This window comes from Oncorhynchus masou, chromosome 15 (genome assembly GCF_036934945.1).
Source record: "Oncorhynchus masou masou isolate Uvic2021 chromosome 15, UVic_Omas_1.1, whole genome shotgun sequence".
Taxonomy (NCBI): Eukaryota; Metazoa; Chordata; class Actinopteri; order Salmoniformes; family Salmonidae; genus Oncorhynchus; species Oncorhynchus masou.
This window is the reverse complement of record NC_088226.1, coordinates 6,881,787-6,896,141: the sequence shown is the minus strand read 5'-3', so window position 1 is coordinate 6,896,141 and position 14,355 is coordinate 6,881,787. Positions and strand designations below refer to the sequence as shown.

General features: G+C 43.4%; 1 protein-coding gene across 2 annotated transcripts in view; it reads left to right on the top strand.

Moving 5' to 3' along the window:
* LOC135555433 (E3 ubiquitin-protein ligase SMURF2-like) overlaps positions 1-14,355 on the top strand; it is a 63,374-nt gene that overhangs the window by 20,709 nt on the left and 28,310 nt on the right. The gene's annotated exons all lie outside the window — the stretch shown is intronic.

Sequence of the window (14,355 nt, the reverse complement as noted above, 5' to 3'; positions counted from 1 at the left end):
ACCCACTGACTGACTGTCAGACACAAGGAGGATACACAACTCCTCTGCTTCCCATGCTGGAATGCTGGTTATGTTCCAGTTTAGTCATTAGATATGTTCCACTTGTTTGTTCCTGTTGGTGCCAATGACTCAGGGCTTGTAGGAGGACATTAAGTGATACCACATCTTTAACAGAATATTAAGAGATGAGGCTTCATGGGTCATACGAGTGTGTGTGGGTGGGTGGGTTTCTGAATGTGTTTCCAGCTGCAGCTTCAAATTCCTCTCCAGCTGTTTGGTTGTGGGCCATTTAGATAAGAATGGGGAGTAAATGTAGAATATGTTAGCCTAAAAGGCTTTTGTCATTTATCAGAGTTGCATGTGATGCCAGTTCCCTATGAAGGCTGTGTGGACAGCCTGGTGATGGAGGGAAGGAGCGTGCGGCGTGGTTATCATTAGCGTTCAAGCTGTGATATACAGCAGCTATTACTCACTTTGTCACCCCCACAGATGCCTTAGTTGACTGATGTTGCAGCGCCGCGCCTGGTACAAGGCTGACACGATTGAATAACTGTACAATACAAGTCTACTCTGTCCACCCTGTCATATCCACACTCAACTCATTCCACTGCTATACAACAATTAGGAATGCCTCTGAGCCCACTTCTATTATAGTGTTTTTGTTTGTGTGTGGTATAGTGGTTAGAGCGTTGGTCTAGTAACCGGAAGGTTGCAAGTTCAAACCCCCGAGCTGACAAAGTTACAAATCTGTCGTTCTGCCCCTGAACAGGCAGTTAACCCACTGTTCCTAGGCCGTCATTGAAAATAAGAATTTGTTCTTAACTGACTTGCCTAGTTAAATAAAGGTAAAATAAATTCTTCTCCATTACTGTATTCATAGTTTTAAATGTCAACACTCATTAGCCTACTCCTCTCCCGTTGTGAGCAGCTCAATTGTGCTGTCTTTCCTCCCTGTCAGTCACACTGCAGTCGTTGGGTCTTTGAGCTGGCGGCAGCGCGACCAGAATGAGAAACACAGACACACAGAGAGACCCTTCTCTCAGCCTTGACTCGATACCGCCGTCGCTATGGCGACTGAGGATTTAAGATGCACCGAGATGCAGAGGGTTACGTGATGTTTTTCTGGAGTGTTTAGTAGGGGCAAACAGGGTGAGAAATGTTTGGAAAATTAGTTTTGCACCAGGGGTGGGTTTTGGATAAGGCTGATATTTTTCCTTCCACATAGTCATGGCTAGAAGGGAAACTGCTTTTGCCAAATGAACGTCAAAAGTAGAAAAGTTTTCCTAACATTAACCTAATTCTCCTAACCTGCTATGTTAATACTCCTAACCTGCTGCATAAGTTCTCCTAACCTTTTGTGTAAGTTCTCCTAACCCGTTACGAAAAATATGACTAAAGCTGTATCCCATCCAGTCAAAACCCTTCCACATGGGCAATAAGGTGGAATTGGTTAGAATTGTCACTTTTTTGTACCATTTTTGACTCTCCAGCTAGCTCCCTCCTAATCAAACCCCTCACCCTTATTAATTTTGGCAAGTACATTACTCGGTTGTGCGAAAAATCGCAACTCCTTGAGAACAGAATTTTGTTAAAAGTGGACATGGGAAATAAATTATGTGATTCTAACTAACCAAAATAATGTTTTTTACATTTCTACATTTTTTCCCCAGGATTGTGAGTGTAGCGATTTTTGTGTCTGTGTGTGCAAGTGCCCATGACGTTGCGTTCTCTATATTTACGTGTGTGTCACATCAAATTTAATTGGACACATATTTAGCAGATGTAATTGCTGGTGTAGCGAAATGCTTGAAATGTGTGTGTGTGTGGCCATGTTTATGTGCCTGGATGGAGAGAGCTATATATTTGTCAGTGTGTGAGTATGAGAAAGTGCGCCCGGCGTGACCAATAAAAATAGGTTTACGATACCGCCCTGTAGGTGCAAGCTGGCCGGTTTCCTTTTCTTAGGGAAGTCTCCTGTCATCAGGACACACTTCCTATAAACCCATACATTTAAAGAATTCTGTGTGCTGGCAGGAAATGGGGACAATCATTTAACTTTATGGCATTAAACAAAGCTATCATGACAGAAAGTTGATTTAAATGAGGGTGTTCCGTAGGTTGGATCATATGGCTAATATATTTCTGTCAGCGATATGGTGTTTGCTCTGTTTCTTCAGTGGCTTATGGACCGTTTAATGCAATATTCTGTGTTGGTGAGATGGGATGTGCAACCATTCTCTTTCTCCAGGATGGTTCTCTGACTGTCCCCCCACAGTTCTCTTCCTTGTTCTACATTCAGATCCTTCATCAGTTATTTTCTATTTAGAAACTACTTGTAAATACACTATCTCACCAAAAGTATGTGGACACCCCTTTAAATTGTGGATTCTGCTGTTTCAGCCACACTGTTGCTGACTGGTGTACAAAATCAAGCACACAGCCATGCAATCTCCATAGACCAACATTGGCAGTAGAATGGCCCGTACTGAAGACCTCAGTGACTTTCAGTTCATCAAATGTCTGCCCTGCTAGAGCTGCCCCGGTCAACTGTAATGGCTGTTATTGTGAAGTGGAAACGTCTAGGAGCAACAATGGCTTAGCCGCGAAGTGGTAGGCCACACAAGCTCACAAAACGGGACCGCCGAGTGCTGAAGTGCGGAGCATGTAAAAATCATCTGTCCTTAGTTGCAAAACTCACTACATAGTTCCAAACTGCCTCTGGAAGCAACTTCAACACAATAACTGTTCGTCTGGAGCTTCATGAAATGGGGTTCCATGGCTGTGCAGCCGCACGCACACAAGCCTAAGATCACCATGCACATTGCCAAGCGTTGGCTGGAGTGATGTAAAGCTTGCCGCCGTTGGACTCTGGAGTAGTGGAAATGCGTTCTCTGGAGTGATGAATCACATTTCACCAGCTGGGAGTCCAAAGGATGAATTTGGAAATGGTGGATGCCAGGAGAACGTTACCTACCCCAATGCATAGTGCCAACTGTAAAATTTGTTGCAGGAGGAATAATGGACTAGTGGAAAGCCTTCCCAGAAGAGTGGATACTGTTATAGCAGCAAAGGTGGGACCAACTCCATATTAATGCCTATGATTTTGAAATGAGATGTTCGACGAACACGTGTCCACATACATACACTACATGACCAAGAGTAACACCATGAGAAGTATTAAACAACCATCACCGGGGAAACATTTAAGAGCGTGGCTGTTTGACAGTCAGATTTACACACGAGAGGCAAGTGCTCCGCTACCATGGGAAAGAGTCCTTGAAATCACTAACTAACCAAAATGTGACCTGAATGAGTGACAGTGAGGTACAAACCAAGGGTCCCATAACCCTTTGTGTTCATGTAAGAGTCAATAACTCTCTGAATCCTCTCCCTGTAAAAGTATAAAGCAGAGCCGAGTGATTCAGCCCTCCTTTCCATAAGGGGTGACACCCCTGAAGAGTGGACTGGGACACCGTGTACCGTCTAGCAGGTCCATCTCCGGGCTCCTACTGCAGTCAGTCTATCGGTCCATCCAAAGGGGAAGCCTGCTGAGCCGCTGGCATAGAGCCCTATCTGACAACAGCGTTCACCTTTCATGGGGTAAACCAGCGACATTATCTGGAGCCCGCCATGTTTAGCCACGGTAGGTTAATTTAGCTGCCCTTCTCCGGGGAAACCCATCAGACAGTCAGGGCCGGACTCACGGAAATATGTGTACATCATTATAGTTTACAGCCGGTCCTCACTCTAGTTTACTACGTGATCAGTCAGATTATCTGCTCAATACCTGCATAACATTGACCTACCTATCCTACCACTTATATTGGTGGTTAGGCTATATATTGACTGAAGGACAGGACGTTGGCCCATGGTGTCTGAGTTTACGCTTGTCTGTATGTAATGTAGGTCCCTAGAAAATCTTTTTTTTGTGCCTAATTCCATATTCTCAGATTTTCAAGGTTTTTGTTTTCCCCTGTTTTTTTCTGGTTTTCAGTCTCCAAATCCAACTTTTTTTTAAATAGAAAAACAACTGAATTGGATGTTCTAAGTCCACAACAATACTTAAACCACATCAGGAGACCACTTGAGGTCTGTGACATTTTTTATAAATGTAGATTTTGGGGTGTAGCACATAGCAAGAAGCTATTATTTAGTGTTATTTTTGTGGTGTATGTGATGGTAGAATTTGCAAAACAAACTTTTAATTTGATTTATTTCACCTTTATTTAACAAGGTAGGCCAGTTGAGAACAAGTTCTCATTTACAACTGCAACCTGGCAAAGATAAAACAAAGCAGTGTGACACAAAGAACAAAGCAGAGTTACACATGGAATAAATACGCACTAGATTGATGCAAATAATCCATTTAAGCATAGGTTACTTTGTAGTTAACATTTAATTGAGAATGTTTTTTGGAAAGCCTTTCCATCTACCAGAAGACTTCATTAGCATCATCGCTAACGACTACACAAAGTGGTAGACGCGCTCACTGCGCATACACAGATGGGGAATTCTCCTTAACTCTTCAGAAAGTTGTAGGAAATACATATCACTGATGTAATTCTGTTTGTGTCTTATGTATGATAAGCTTGCTCAAATTAATTAATTTTCAATACATTTAGTTGAGTCCCTACTAAGTTCAGTAAAACAATTTATATGGTTGAATTCTGTTTTAATTTCTGGATTAGAGGTCCACCAATTAATTGGAATGGCCGATTTAATTAGGAACGATTTTCAAGTTTTCATAACAATCGGAAATCGGTATTTTTGGGCGCCAATTTGCCTTTTCTTTTTTTTTTACATTTTTTATTAGTATTTTTTTATATACCTTTATTTAACAAGGCACGTCAGTTAAGAACACGTTCTTATTTTCAATGACGGCCTAGGAACGGGTTAACTGCCTCATTCAGGGGCAGAACGACTGTCAGCTCGGGGATCCAATCTTGCAGCCTTACAGTTAACTAGTCCAATGCAATAAAGACCTGCCTCTCTCTCGTTGCACTCCACAAGGAGACTGCCTGTTACGCGAATGCAGTAAGCCAAGGTAAGTTGCTAGCTAGCATGAAACTTATCTTATAAAAAACAATCAATCATAATCACTAGTTAACTACACATGCTTGATGATATTACTAGATATTATCTAGCGTGTCCTGCGTTGCATATAATCTGACTGAGCATACAATATCTAAGTATCTGACTGAGCAGTGGTAGGCAGAAGCAGGCACGTAAACATTCATTCAAACAGCACTTTTGTGCGTTTTGCCAGCAGCTCTTTGTTGTGCGTCAAGCATTGTGCTGTTTATGACTTCAAACCTATCAACTCCCGAGATGAGGCTGGTGTAACCGAAGTGATATGGCCGGCTAGTTAGCGCGCGCTAATAGCGTTTCAAACGTCACTCGCTCTGAGCCTTCCAGTAGTTGTACCCCTTGCTCTGCATGGGTAACGCTGCTTCGATGGTGGCTGTTGTCGTTGTGTTGCTGGTTCGAGCCCAGGGAGGAGCGAGGAGAAGGACAGAAGCTATACTGTTACACTGGCAATACTAAAGTGCCTATAAGAACATCCAATAGTCAAAGGTTAATGAAAACACAAATGGTATAAAGGGAAATAGTCCTATAATTCCTATAATAACTACAACCTAAAACTTCTTACCTGGGAATAATTGAAGACTCATGTTAAAAGAAACCACCAGCTTTCATATGTTCTCATGTTCTGAGCAAGGAACTTAAACGTGAGCTTTCTTACATAGCACATATTGCACTTTTACTTTCTTCTCCAACACTCTGTTTTTGCATTATTTAAACCAAATTGAACATGTTTCATTATTTATTTGAGGCAAAATTGATTTTATTGATGTATTATATTAAGTTAAAATAAGTGTTCATTCAGTATTGTTGTAATTGTCATTATTACAAATAAAGAAATAAAAATCGTCCGATGAATCGGTATTGGCTTTTTTGGTCCTCCAATACTCTGTATTGGTATTGGCGTTGAAAAATCATAATCGGTCGAACTCTAGTCTGGATACTGTGATTCCATCCCCGTTCTCCTCATGGCAGATTTTACAGGGCCATAGTAATGAGAACTCCTCTCATGTTCTGATGGTTAGCTTATATTGGATGATGATTGCTTCCCGGTGCTCCATTCATGTGCTGCAGTCTATCTCAGCATTGGCTTCTCTGCTGCCATTGTCCGGTTATCTCTGTAATTTCAGTGGTTTTGTCTTGGGTCTGCTGTGCTCGGCTATAATTCGGCCTGTTCTATATTTTACATGTATAAGTGTTGTGTTGTTTTCCTGCTGAATCGATGGCTAGGTTTAATGTATGCTTACAGAAGGCCCGTTGGTTTTCATGTCCCGGTCAGAGGGACATTACTGCAAGTTCTGGTGTTCCGTGATGTGTCATTTCTCTACCACAGTCAGACAGGCCTATTGTGTCACCGGCCTCCTCTCTCTTCCCTCTTCCTCTCTGCCAGTTTACATTTGGCTACATGAGACTCACCATTGCCCTTTCTCACTGGGACTCCCTGTAATGTTTGAACTGTTCATGTCCATCTCCTGTAGCTTTGCTCCGCTGCAGCTGTGAAAATACAGAAAATTACCAGCTTTGAGAGTCCATTTCTGTTGATTAAATCATCTATTTTTGAGAAACACACTATGTAGCTAGTTTTCAGGACCCAGCGTATGTCGTTCTGCCCGTATTTGGTTGTAAAAGAAGCCAGACCTGAATAGTGATATCACAGAGTGCTGTCACCTGAGTCTTACAACTCCTCACCCCCTCACAGCACCTCACACCCCGACATTATCGCTCTCTCTCACACCTCTCTGCCTGTAAATAATTAATTAGATCACTGAAGCTAGAGCGGATGTGCATAGCGTGGTGTTGTGGACCCTTTCAGGGGCCTGTGGTGTGTGTGACTGGCATACAGTGTGTGTGAGACTGACTGAGAGAGATGCATACCAGATGTTTGAGTAATGAGGTGGGTTTCACTGGAACGGAACACATTCCCATGGATGTTTGCTGGAAGAAATTCTTCCTCGTCTGTTGAGCATGTTCTCCATTCCCATCCCCCAAGAGGGTTTAGATTCGGTTAAGACCTATTTTTCTCCCTTCTCTCCATGTTAATGGTGTAATTTTCATTAAACCCAGAAACCCTTTGTGTGTGCTGAGTGTATCAGTAAACACCATGTGTAGATGTTTGTGTTTCACACTGCGGTCTGTGATTTGTGTGTTTAATTCAGTCCATGGCACTCTTAAATGGTGTTCTGTTCCCTCTCATACGTTGTTTCAGCTCAGACCTAAATTGATTTAGGAGTCAGGTTATGTTTCACATGCAGTGTAAGCACTGTGGTTCTCCCTGTGTTTGGCTGTGGGTGGGTGGGGAGGGGCAGATGAATAGCAGTCTCAGTGGTTGTAGATTCAATGGCTTAGGCTGCTGTCTGCCCCTATGGGCCTGCCTTTGTTTATTTGTGTTAGCAAAGTAAAGTCTGGACACACCTGCATGTGAGCAGGTTTCTGTAGAGAGAAGACACACAAACGGGCTCGGGGCCCGCCAGACATGAGACAGATTTCATCTCTCAAAGATCTGAAATCGACTCACATGGCAACTATGGACGGCTGTCGCACCGCAGCTGGCGTCTATGGGGGTGGTATTGAACGGCGCTGGTAGTGAGCATAGTGGGTGGATTTTGATCAGTAGGATGTGCCCGGGATGGCCCAAAAAATACATAGACAAAATACACAAAGGTAATTGAAGAACAATAGAAAGGCCATTCTTGCCTGTGGCTGTGTCTGTACTGAAGCGGACCAGAGGGACTGTGCTTGGACTGGGGCTGAGTAAGTGACTGAGTGTGTGTCGGTGGCTCCAGACACCCAGGTGGCCGTTCATCCAGGCCCAGTGGAGGGTGTTTAAGTGTCTCTGCCTCATTGCCTCAGCAGCCCCTCCATGGTTCTCACTGGGGTTCTGCCCAATCTACTACTCTGCTGCTGCAGGCTGGCTGGCTGCTGTGGGGAAGAGTATATTGAATTCGTGTGCGAATGCCTTATGATTCAGCATGTCGCCAACAAGTGCCTATATACACTATTGTCAAGTTACTTTCTTGGTTGAGTTGCTGTTAATCAACTACTATAGCAATAAAGCATGTTGATGTGGGTCTATTTTCTGGAGCGGAACAGGAGAGTTCCTCATGTCATTGAGTCATCAGCTGGTTGTCAGCTTATTTTTATTTTATTTTATTTCACCTTTATTTAACCAGGTAAGCTAGTTGAGAACAAGTTCTCATTTGCAACTGCGACCTGGCCAAGATAAAGCATAGCAATTTGACACATACAACAACACAGAGTTACACATGGAATAAACCAAACATACAGTCAATAATACAGTATAAAAATAAGTCTATATACAATGTGAGCAAATGAGGTGAGATAAGGGAGGTAAAGGCAAAAAAAGGCCATGGTGGCGAGGGAAATACAAGATAGCAAGTAAAACACTGGAATGGTAGATTTGCAGTGGAAAAGTGCAAAGTAAAAATAGAAATAATGGGGTGCAAAGGAGCATAAATAAATAAATAAATACAGTAGGGGAAGAGGTAGTTGTTTGGGCTAAATTCTAGATGGGCTATGTACAGGTGCAGTAATCTGTGAGCTGCTCTGACAGCTGGTGCTTAAAGCTAGTGAGGGAGATAAGCTTTTCCAGCTTCAGAGATTTTTGCAGTTTGTTCCAGTCATTGGCAGCAGAGAACTGGAAGGAAAGACAACCAAAAGAGGAATTGGCAGTTTACAGTCTAACCAGACACCTAGGTATTTGTAGTTGTCCACATATTCTAAGTCAGAGCCGTCCAGAGTAGTGATGCGGGACGGGCGAGCAGGTGCGGGCAGTGATCGGTTGAATAGCATGCATTTAGTTTTACTTGCATTTAAGAGCAGTTGGAGGCCACGTAAGGAGAGTTGTATGGCATTGAAGCTTGTCTGGAGGTTAGTTAACACAGTGTCCAAAGAGGGGCCAGAAGTATACAGAATGGTGTCGTCTGAGTAGAGGTGTATCAGAGAATCACCAGCAGCAAGAGCAACATCATTGATGTATACAGAGAAGAGAGTCGGCCCGAGGATTGAACCCTGTGGCACCCCCATAGACTGCCAGAGGTCCGGACAACAGGCCCTCCGATTTGACACACTGAACTCTATCAGAGAAGTAGTTGGTAAACCAGGCGAGGCAATCATTTGAGAAACCAAGGCTGTCGAGTCTGCCAATAAGAATGTGGTGATTGACAGTGTCGAAAGCCTTGGCCAGGTCGATGAATACGGCTGCGCAGTAATGTCTGTTATCGATGGCGGTTATGATGTTGTTTAGGTCCTTGAGCGTGGCTGAGGTGCACCCATGACCAGATCTGAAACCAGATTGCATAGCGGAGACGTACGGTGGGATTCAAAATGGTCGGTAATCTGTTTGTTAAGGCTTTCGAAGACCTTAGAAAGACAGGGTAGGATAGATATAGGTCTGTAGCAGTTTGGGTCTAGAGTGTCACCCCCTTTGAAGAGGGGGATGACCGCGGCAGCTTTCCAATCTTTGGGAATCTCAGACGATATGAAAGAGAGCTTGAACAGGCTAGTAATAGGGGTTGCAACAATTTCGGCAGATAATTCTAGAAAGAGAGGGTCCAGATTGTCTTGCCCGGCTGATTTGTAGGGGTCCAGATTTTGCAGCTCTTTCAGAACATCAGCTATCTGGATTTGGGTGAAGGAGAAATGGTGGGGGCTTTGGCGCGTTGCTGTGGAGGGTGCTGGGAAGTTGACCAGGGTAGGGGTAGCCAGGTGGAAAGCATGGTCAGCCGTAGAGAAATGCTTATTGAAATTCTCAATAATTGTGGATTTATCGGTGGTGACAGTGTTTCCTATCTTCAGAGCAGTGGGCAGCTGGGAGGAGGTGCTCTTATTATCCATGGACTTTACAGTGTCCCAGAACTTTTTTGAGTACTATAGGATGCAAATTTCTTTTTGAAAAAGCTAGCCTTAGCCTGTGTATATTTGTTCCTAACTTCCCTGAAAAGTTGAATATCACGGGGGCTATTCGATGCTAATGCAGAACACCACAGGATGTTTTTGTGCTGGTCAAGGGTAGACAGGTCTGGAGTGAACCAAGGACAATATCTATTCCTAGTTCATATTTTTTTGAATTGGGCATGCTTATTTAAGATGGTGAGGATGGCACTTTAAAAGAATAGCCAGGCATCATCTACTGACGGGATGAGGTCAATGGCATTCCAGGATACCCCGGCCAGGTCGATTAGAAAGGCCTACTCGCAGAAGTGTTTTACGGAGCATTTGACAGTGATGAGGGGTGGTCGTTTGGTCACAGACCCATCACAGATGCAGGCAATGAGGCAGTCATCACTGAGATCTTGATTGAAAACAGCAGAGGTGTATTTGGAGGGTGAGTTAGTTAGGATGACATCTATGAGGGTGCCCGTGTTTACAGATCTGGAGTTGTACCTGGTAGGTTCATTGATAATTTGTGTGAGATTGAGGGCATCAAGCTTAGATTGTAGGCTGGCCGGGTGTTAAGCATGTCCCAATTTAGGTCACCTAGTAGCACTAGCTCAGAAGATAGATGGGGGGGCAATCAATTCACATATGGTATCGAGGGGGCAGAGGGAGGTCTATATATAGCATGCGGCAACAGTGAGAGACTTGTTTCTGGAAAGGTGAATTTTTAGAAGTAGAAGCTCGAATTTTTGGGTACAGACTTGAATAGTAATACAGAACTCTGCAGGCTATCTTTGCAGTAGATTGCAACACCGCCCCCTTTGGCAGTTCTATCTTGGCAGAAAATGTTATAGTTGAAGATGGAGATTTCAGGGTTTTTGGTGGTTTTCCTAAGCCAGGATTCAGACACGGCTAAGACATCCGGGTTGGCAGAGTGTGCTAAAGCAGTGAGTAAAACAAACTTAGGGAGTAGGCTTCTAATGTTAACATGCATGAAACCAAGGCTTTTACGGTTAAAGAAGTCAACAAATGAGAGCACCTGGGTAGTGGGGCTAGGCACTGCAGGACCTGGATTAACCTCTACATCACCAGAGGAACAGAGAAGTAGGATAAGGGTAAGGCAAAATGCTATGCGAACTGGCCGTCTAGCACGTTCGGAACAGAGAGTAAAAGGAGCAGGTTTCTGGGCACGATAGCATATATTCAAGGCATAGTGTACAGACTAGTGTACAGACAATCGGAATGGCCGATTAATCAGGGCCGATTTCAAGTTTTCACAACAATCGGAAATTTGTATTTTTGGACACCGATTTGGCCGATTAAATTATTTATTTTTAAATGTAAAAAATAATTACACCTTCATTTAACTAGGCAAGTCAGTTAAGAACACATTCTTATTTTCAATGACTGCCTAGGAACGGTGGGTTAACTGCCTTGTTCAGGGGCAGAACAACAGATTTGTACCGTGTCAGCTCGGGGATTCAATCTTGCAACCTTACAGTTAACTAACGTTAGTCCAACGCTCTAACCACCTGCCTTTCATTGCACTCCACGAGGAACCTACCTGTTACACGAATGCAGTAAGAAGCCAAGATAAGTTGCTAGCTAGCATTAAACTTATCTTATAAAAAACAATCAATCAATCATAATCACTAGTTAACTACACATGGTTGTTGATATTACTAGTTTATCTAGCGTGTCCTGCGTTGCATACAAATTGATGCGGTGCGCATTCGCGGAAAAAGGACTGTCGTTGCTCCAACGTGTACCTAACCATAAACATCAATGCCTTTCTTAAAATCAATACACAGAAGTATATATTTTTAAACCTGCATATTTAGCTAAAAGAAATCCAGGTTAGCAGGCAATATTAACCAGGTGAAATTGTGTCACTTCTCTTGCGTTCATTGCACGCAGAGTCAGGGTATATGCTATAATAATAAACATTTTGTTTTCTAAATTATAGTTTCCGGATTCGACCATATTAATGACCAAAGGCTCGTATTTCTGTGTGTTATTATGTTATAATTAATTTGATTTGATATTTGATAGAGCAGTCTGACTGAGCGATGGTAGGCAGCAGCAGGCTCGTAAACATTCATTCAAACAGCACTTTTGTGCATTTTGCCAGCAGCTCTTCACTGTGTTTCAAGCATTGCGCTGTTTAAGACTTCAAGCCTATCAACTCCCGGGATTCGGCTGCTGTAACCGATGTGAAATGGCTAGCTAGTTAGCGGGGTGCGCGCTAATTGCGTTTCAAACGTCACTCGCTCTGAGACTTGGAGTCGTTTTTCCCCTTGCTTTGCAAGAGCCACGGCTTTTGTGGAGCGATGGGTAACGATGCTTCGAGGGTGGCTGTTGTCGATGTGTTCCTCGTTCGAGCCCAGGTAGGAGCGAGGAGAAGGACGGAAGCTATACTGTTACACTGGCAACACTAAACTGCCTATAAGAACATCCAATAGTCAAAGGTATATGGAATACAAATGGTATAGAGAGAAATTGTCCTATAAATACTATATTAACTACAACCTAAAACCTCTTACCTTGGAATATTGAAGTCTCATGTTAAAAGGAACTACCAGCTTTCATATGTTCTCATGTTCTGAGCAAGGAACTTAAACGTGAGCTTTCTTACATGGCACATATTGCTTTTACTTTCTTCTCCAACACTTATTGAACATGTTTCATTATTTATTTGAGGCTAAATTGATTTTATTGATGTATTATATTAAGTTAAAATAAGGGTTCATTCAGTATTGTTGTAATTGTCATTATTACAAATTAATAAAAATGGCCGACATCGTTATCGGCTATTTTTGGTCCTCCAGTAATCGGTATCGGCTTGAAAAATTCTAATCGGTCGACCTCTAGTACAGATAAAGGTAAGGTAGGATGTGAGTACATTGGAGGTAAACCTAGGCATTGAGTAATGATGAGATATATATAAATATAGTCTCTAGAGACGTTTAAACCAGGTAATGTCATCGCATCGCATGTAGGAGGCGGAACAACATGGTTGGTGAAGGAATATTGAGCAGGGCTAGAGGCTCTACAGTGAAATAAGCCAGTAATCACTATCCAGGACAGTAATGAACGAGGCATATGCATATTAGAGAGAGGCATGCGTAGCCAAGTGAACATATGGGTCCAGTGAGTGGTTGGGCTGACTGGGGACACAGCGATTCAGACAGTTAGCAGGCCGATGCTAACAAGCTAACTGTTATGAGGCCGGGGCTAAACCAGCTAGCAGTTTGCAGTTAGCAGACTGGGGCGGGCACGCTAGCAGTTAGCAAACCAGGGCAGGCAAGCTAGCAGTTAGCAAACCGAGGCAGGCAAGCTAGCAGGCTGGGGCAGGCAAGCTAGCCTTTGGGGGACGTTGCGATGGGGGTAAGTCTGTTTTTGCCTCTTCGTGTGGTGACGTTGATAGACCAGTCGTGGAGTTAGTAGGGTTCCAAGTAGCTCTAGGTAGCTAGCAGGTTAGCAGAATGGGCCTTCAGCGGGCGTCGCGCCTGAGGGCCCTGTTGGAATCCTCGGGCAGATTATGTCGGTATTCCTGTCGTAGAGGATCGGCGGGGTTCCGTGCCCCGTACCGGCAGTAGAAGGGGTCTGGATATTGTAGCCCAGGAGTGGGCTTCGGTGGTAGCACAGGAGCCCTGGCCGGGCTAGCTTCAGGCTAATTGGTGCTTGCTCCATGATGGAAATGCTAGCCAGGAGTTGTCACCCGGGATTGAGGTTAGCTAGTTGCGAAGATCCAGATGAAAATGTTCAAGAGTTTGCGGCAGGAATCCAGGGATATGGAGAGAAATAGGTCCGTTATGCTCTGGTTTGAGTCACGTTGTTCGAACTGGAGCTAAAGGTTAGCTGATGACCGCTAGCAATGGTTTGCTAACTGATAGCTGGTAGGTGGTTAGTTAGCTGACTAGCTTCAGTTGAGGGATTCCAGATCCAAAGTAAATAGAAATACTTTAAAAGAAAAGCAGATCCACGCCACATTGGGTGAGGCGGGTTGCAGGAGAGTATTTAGAAGTTGAGGTTTAGGAAAATATTTTTAAAAGATATGCGAAGAAAAATATGTAAAAAGATATATACAAGGGACTCGACAGGACGAAGACAAAGACGTCTGACTGCTACGCCATCTTGGAAATGACTTGTGATCAGTACACACACTCAAATGTGGAGATATAGGGTCTAGCACAATCCAGTCTGGCTAAAGATATATGTTCATGTATTTTCTTTATCACCTAAAAGTCACATTACTTGTCTTATATTACACATTATAAGATAAATGCTCTTGCTGCTTATGTAATGTAGCCAGGGTTATCCATATCCAAGATGGAGCGCTTTTCGATTCAGTTCCCTGAGCAGCAGTGTATCACT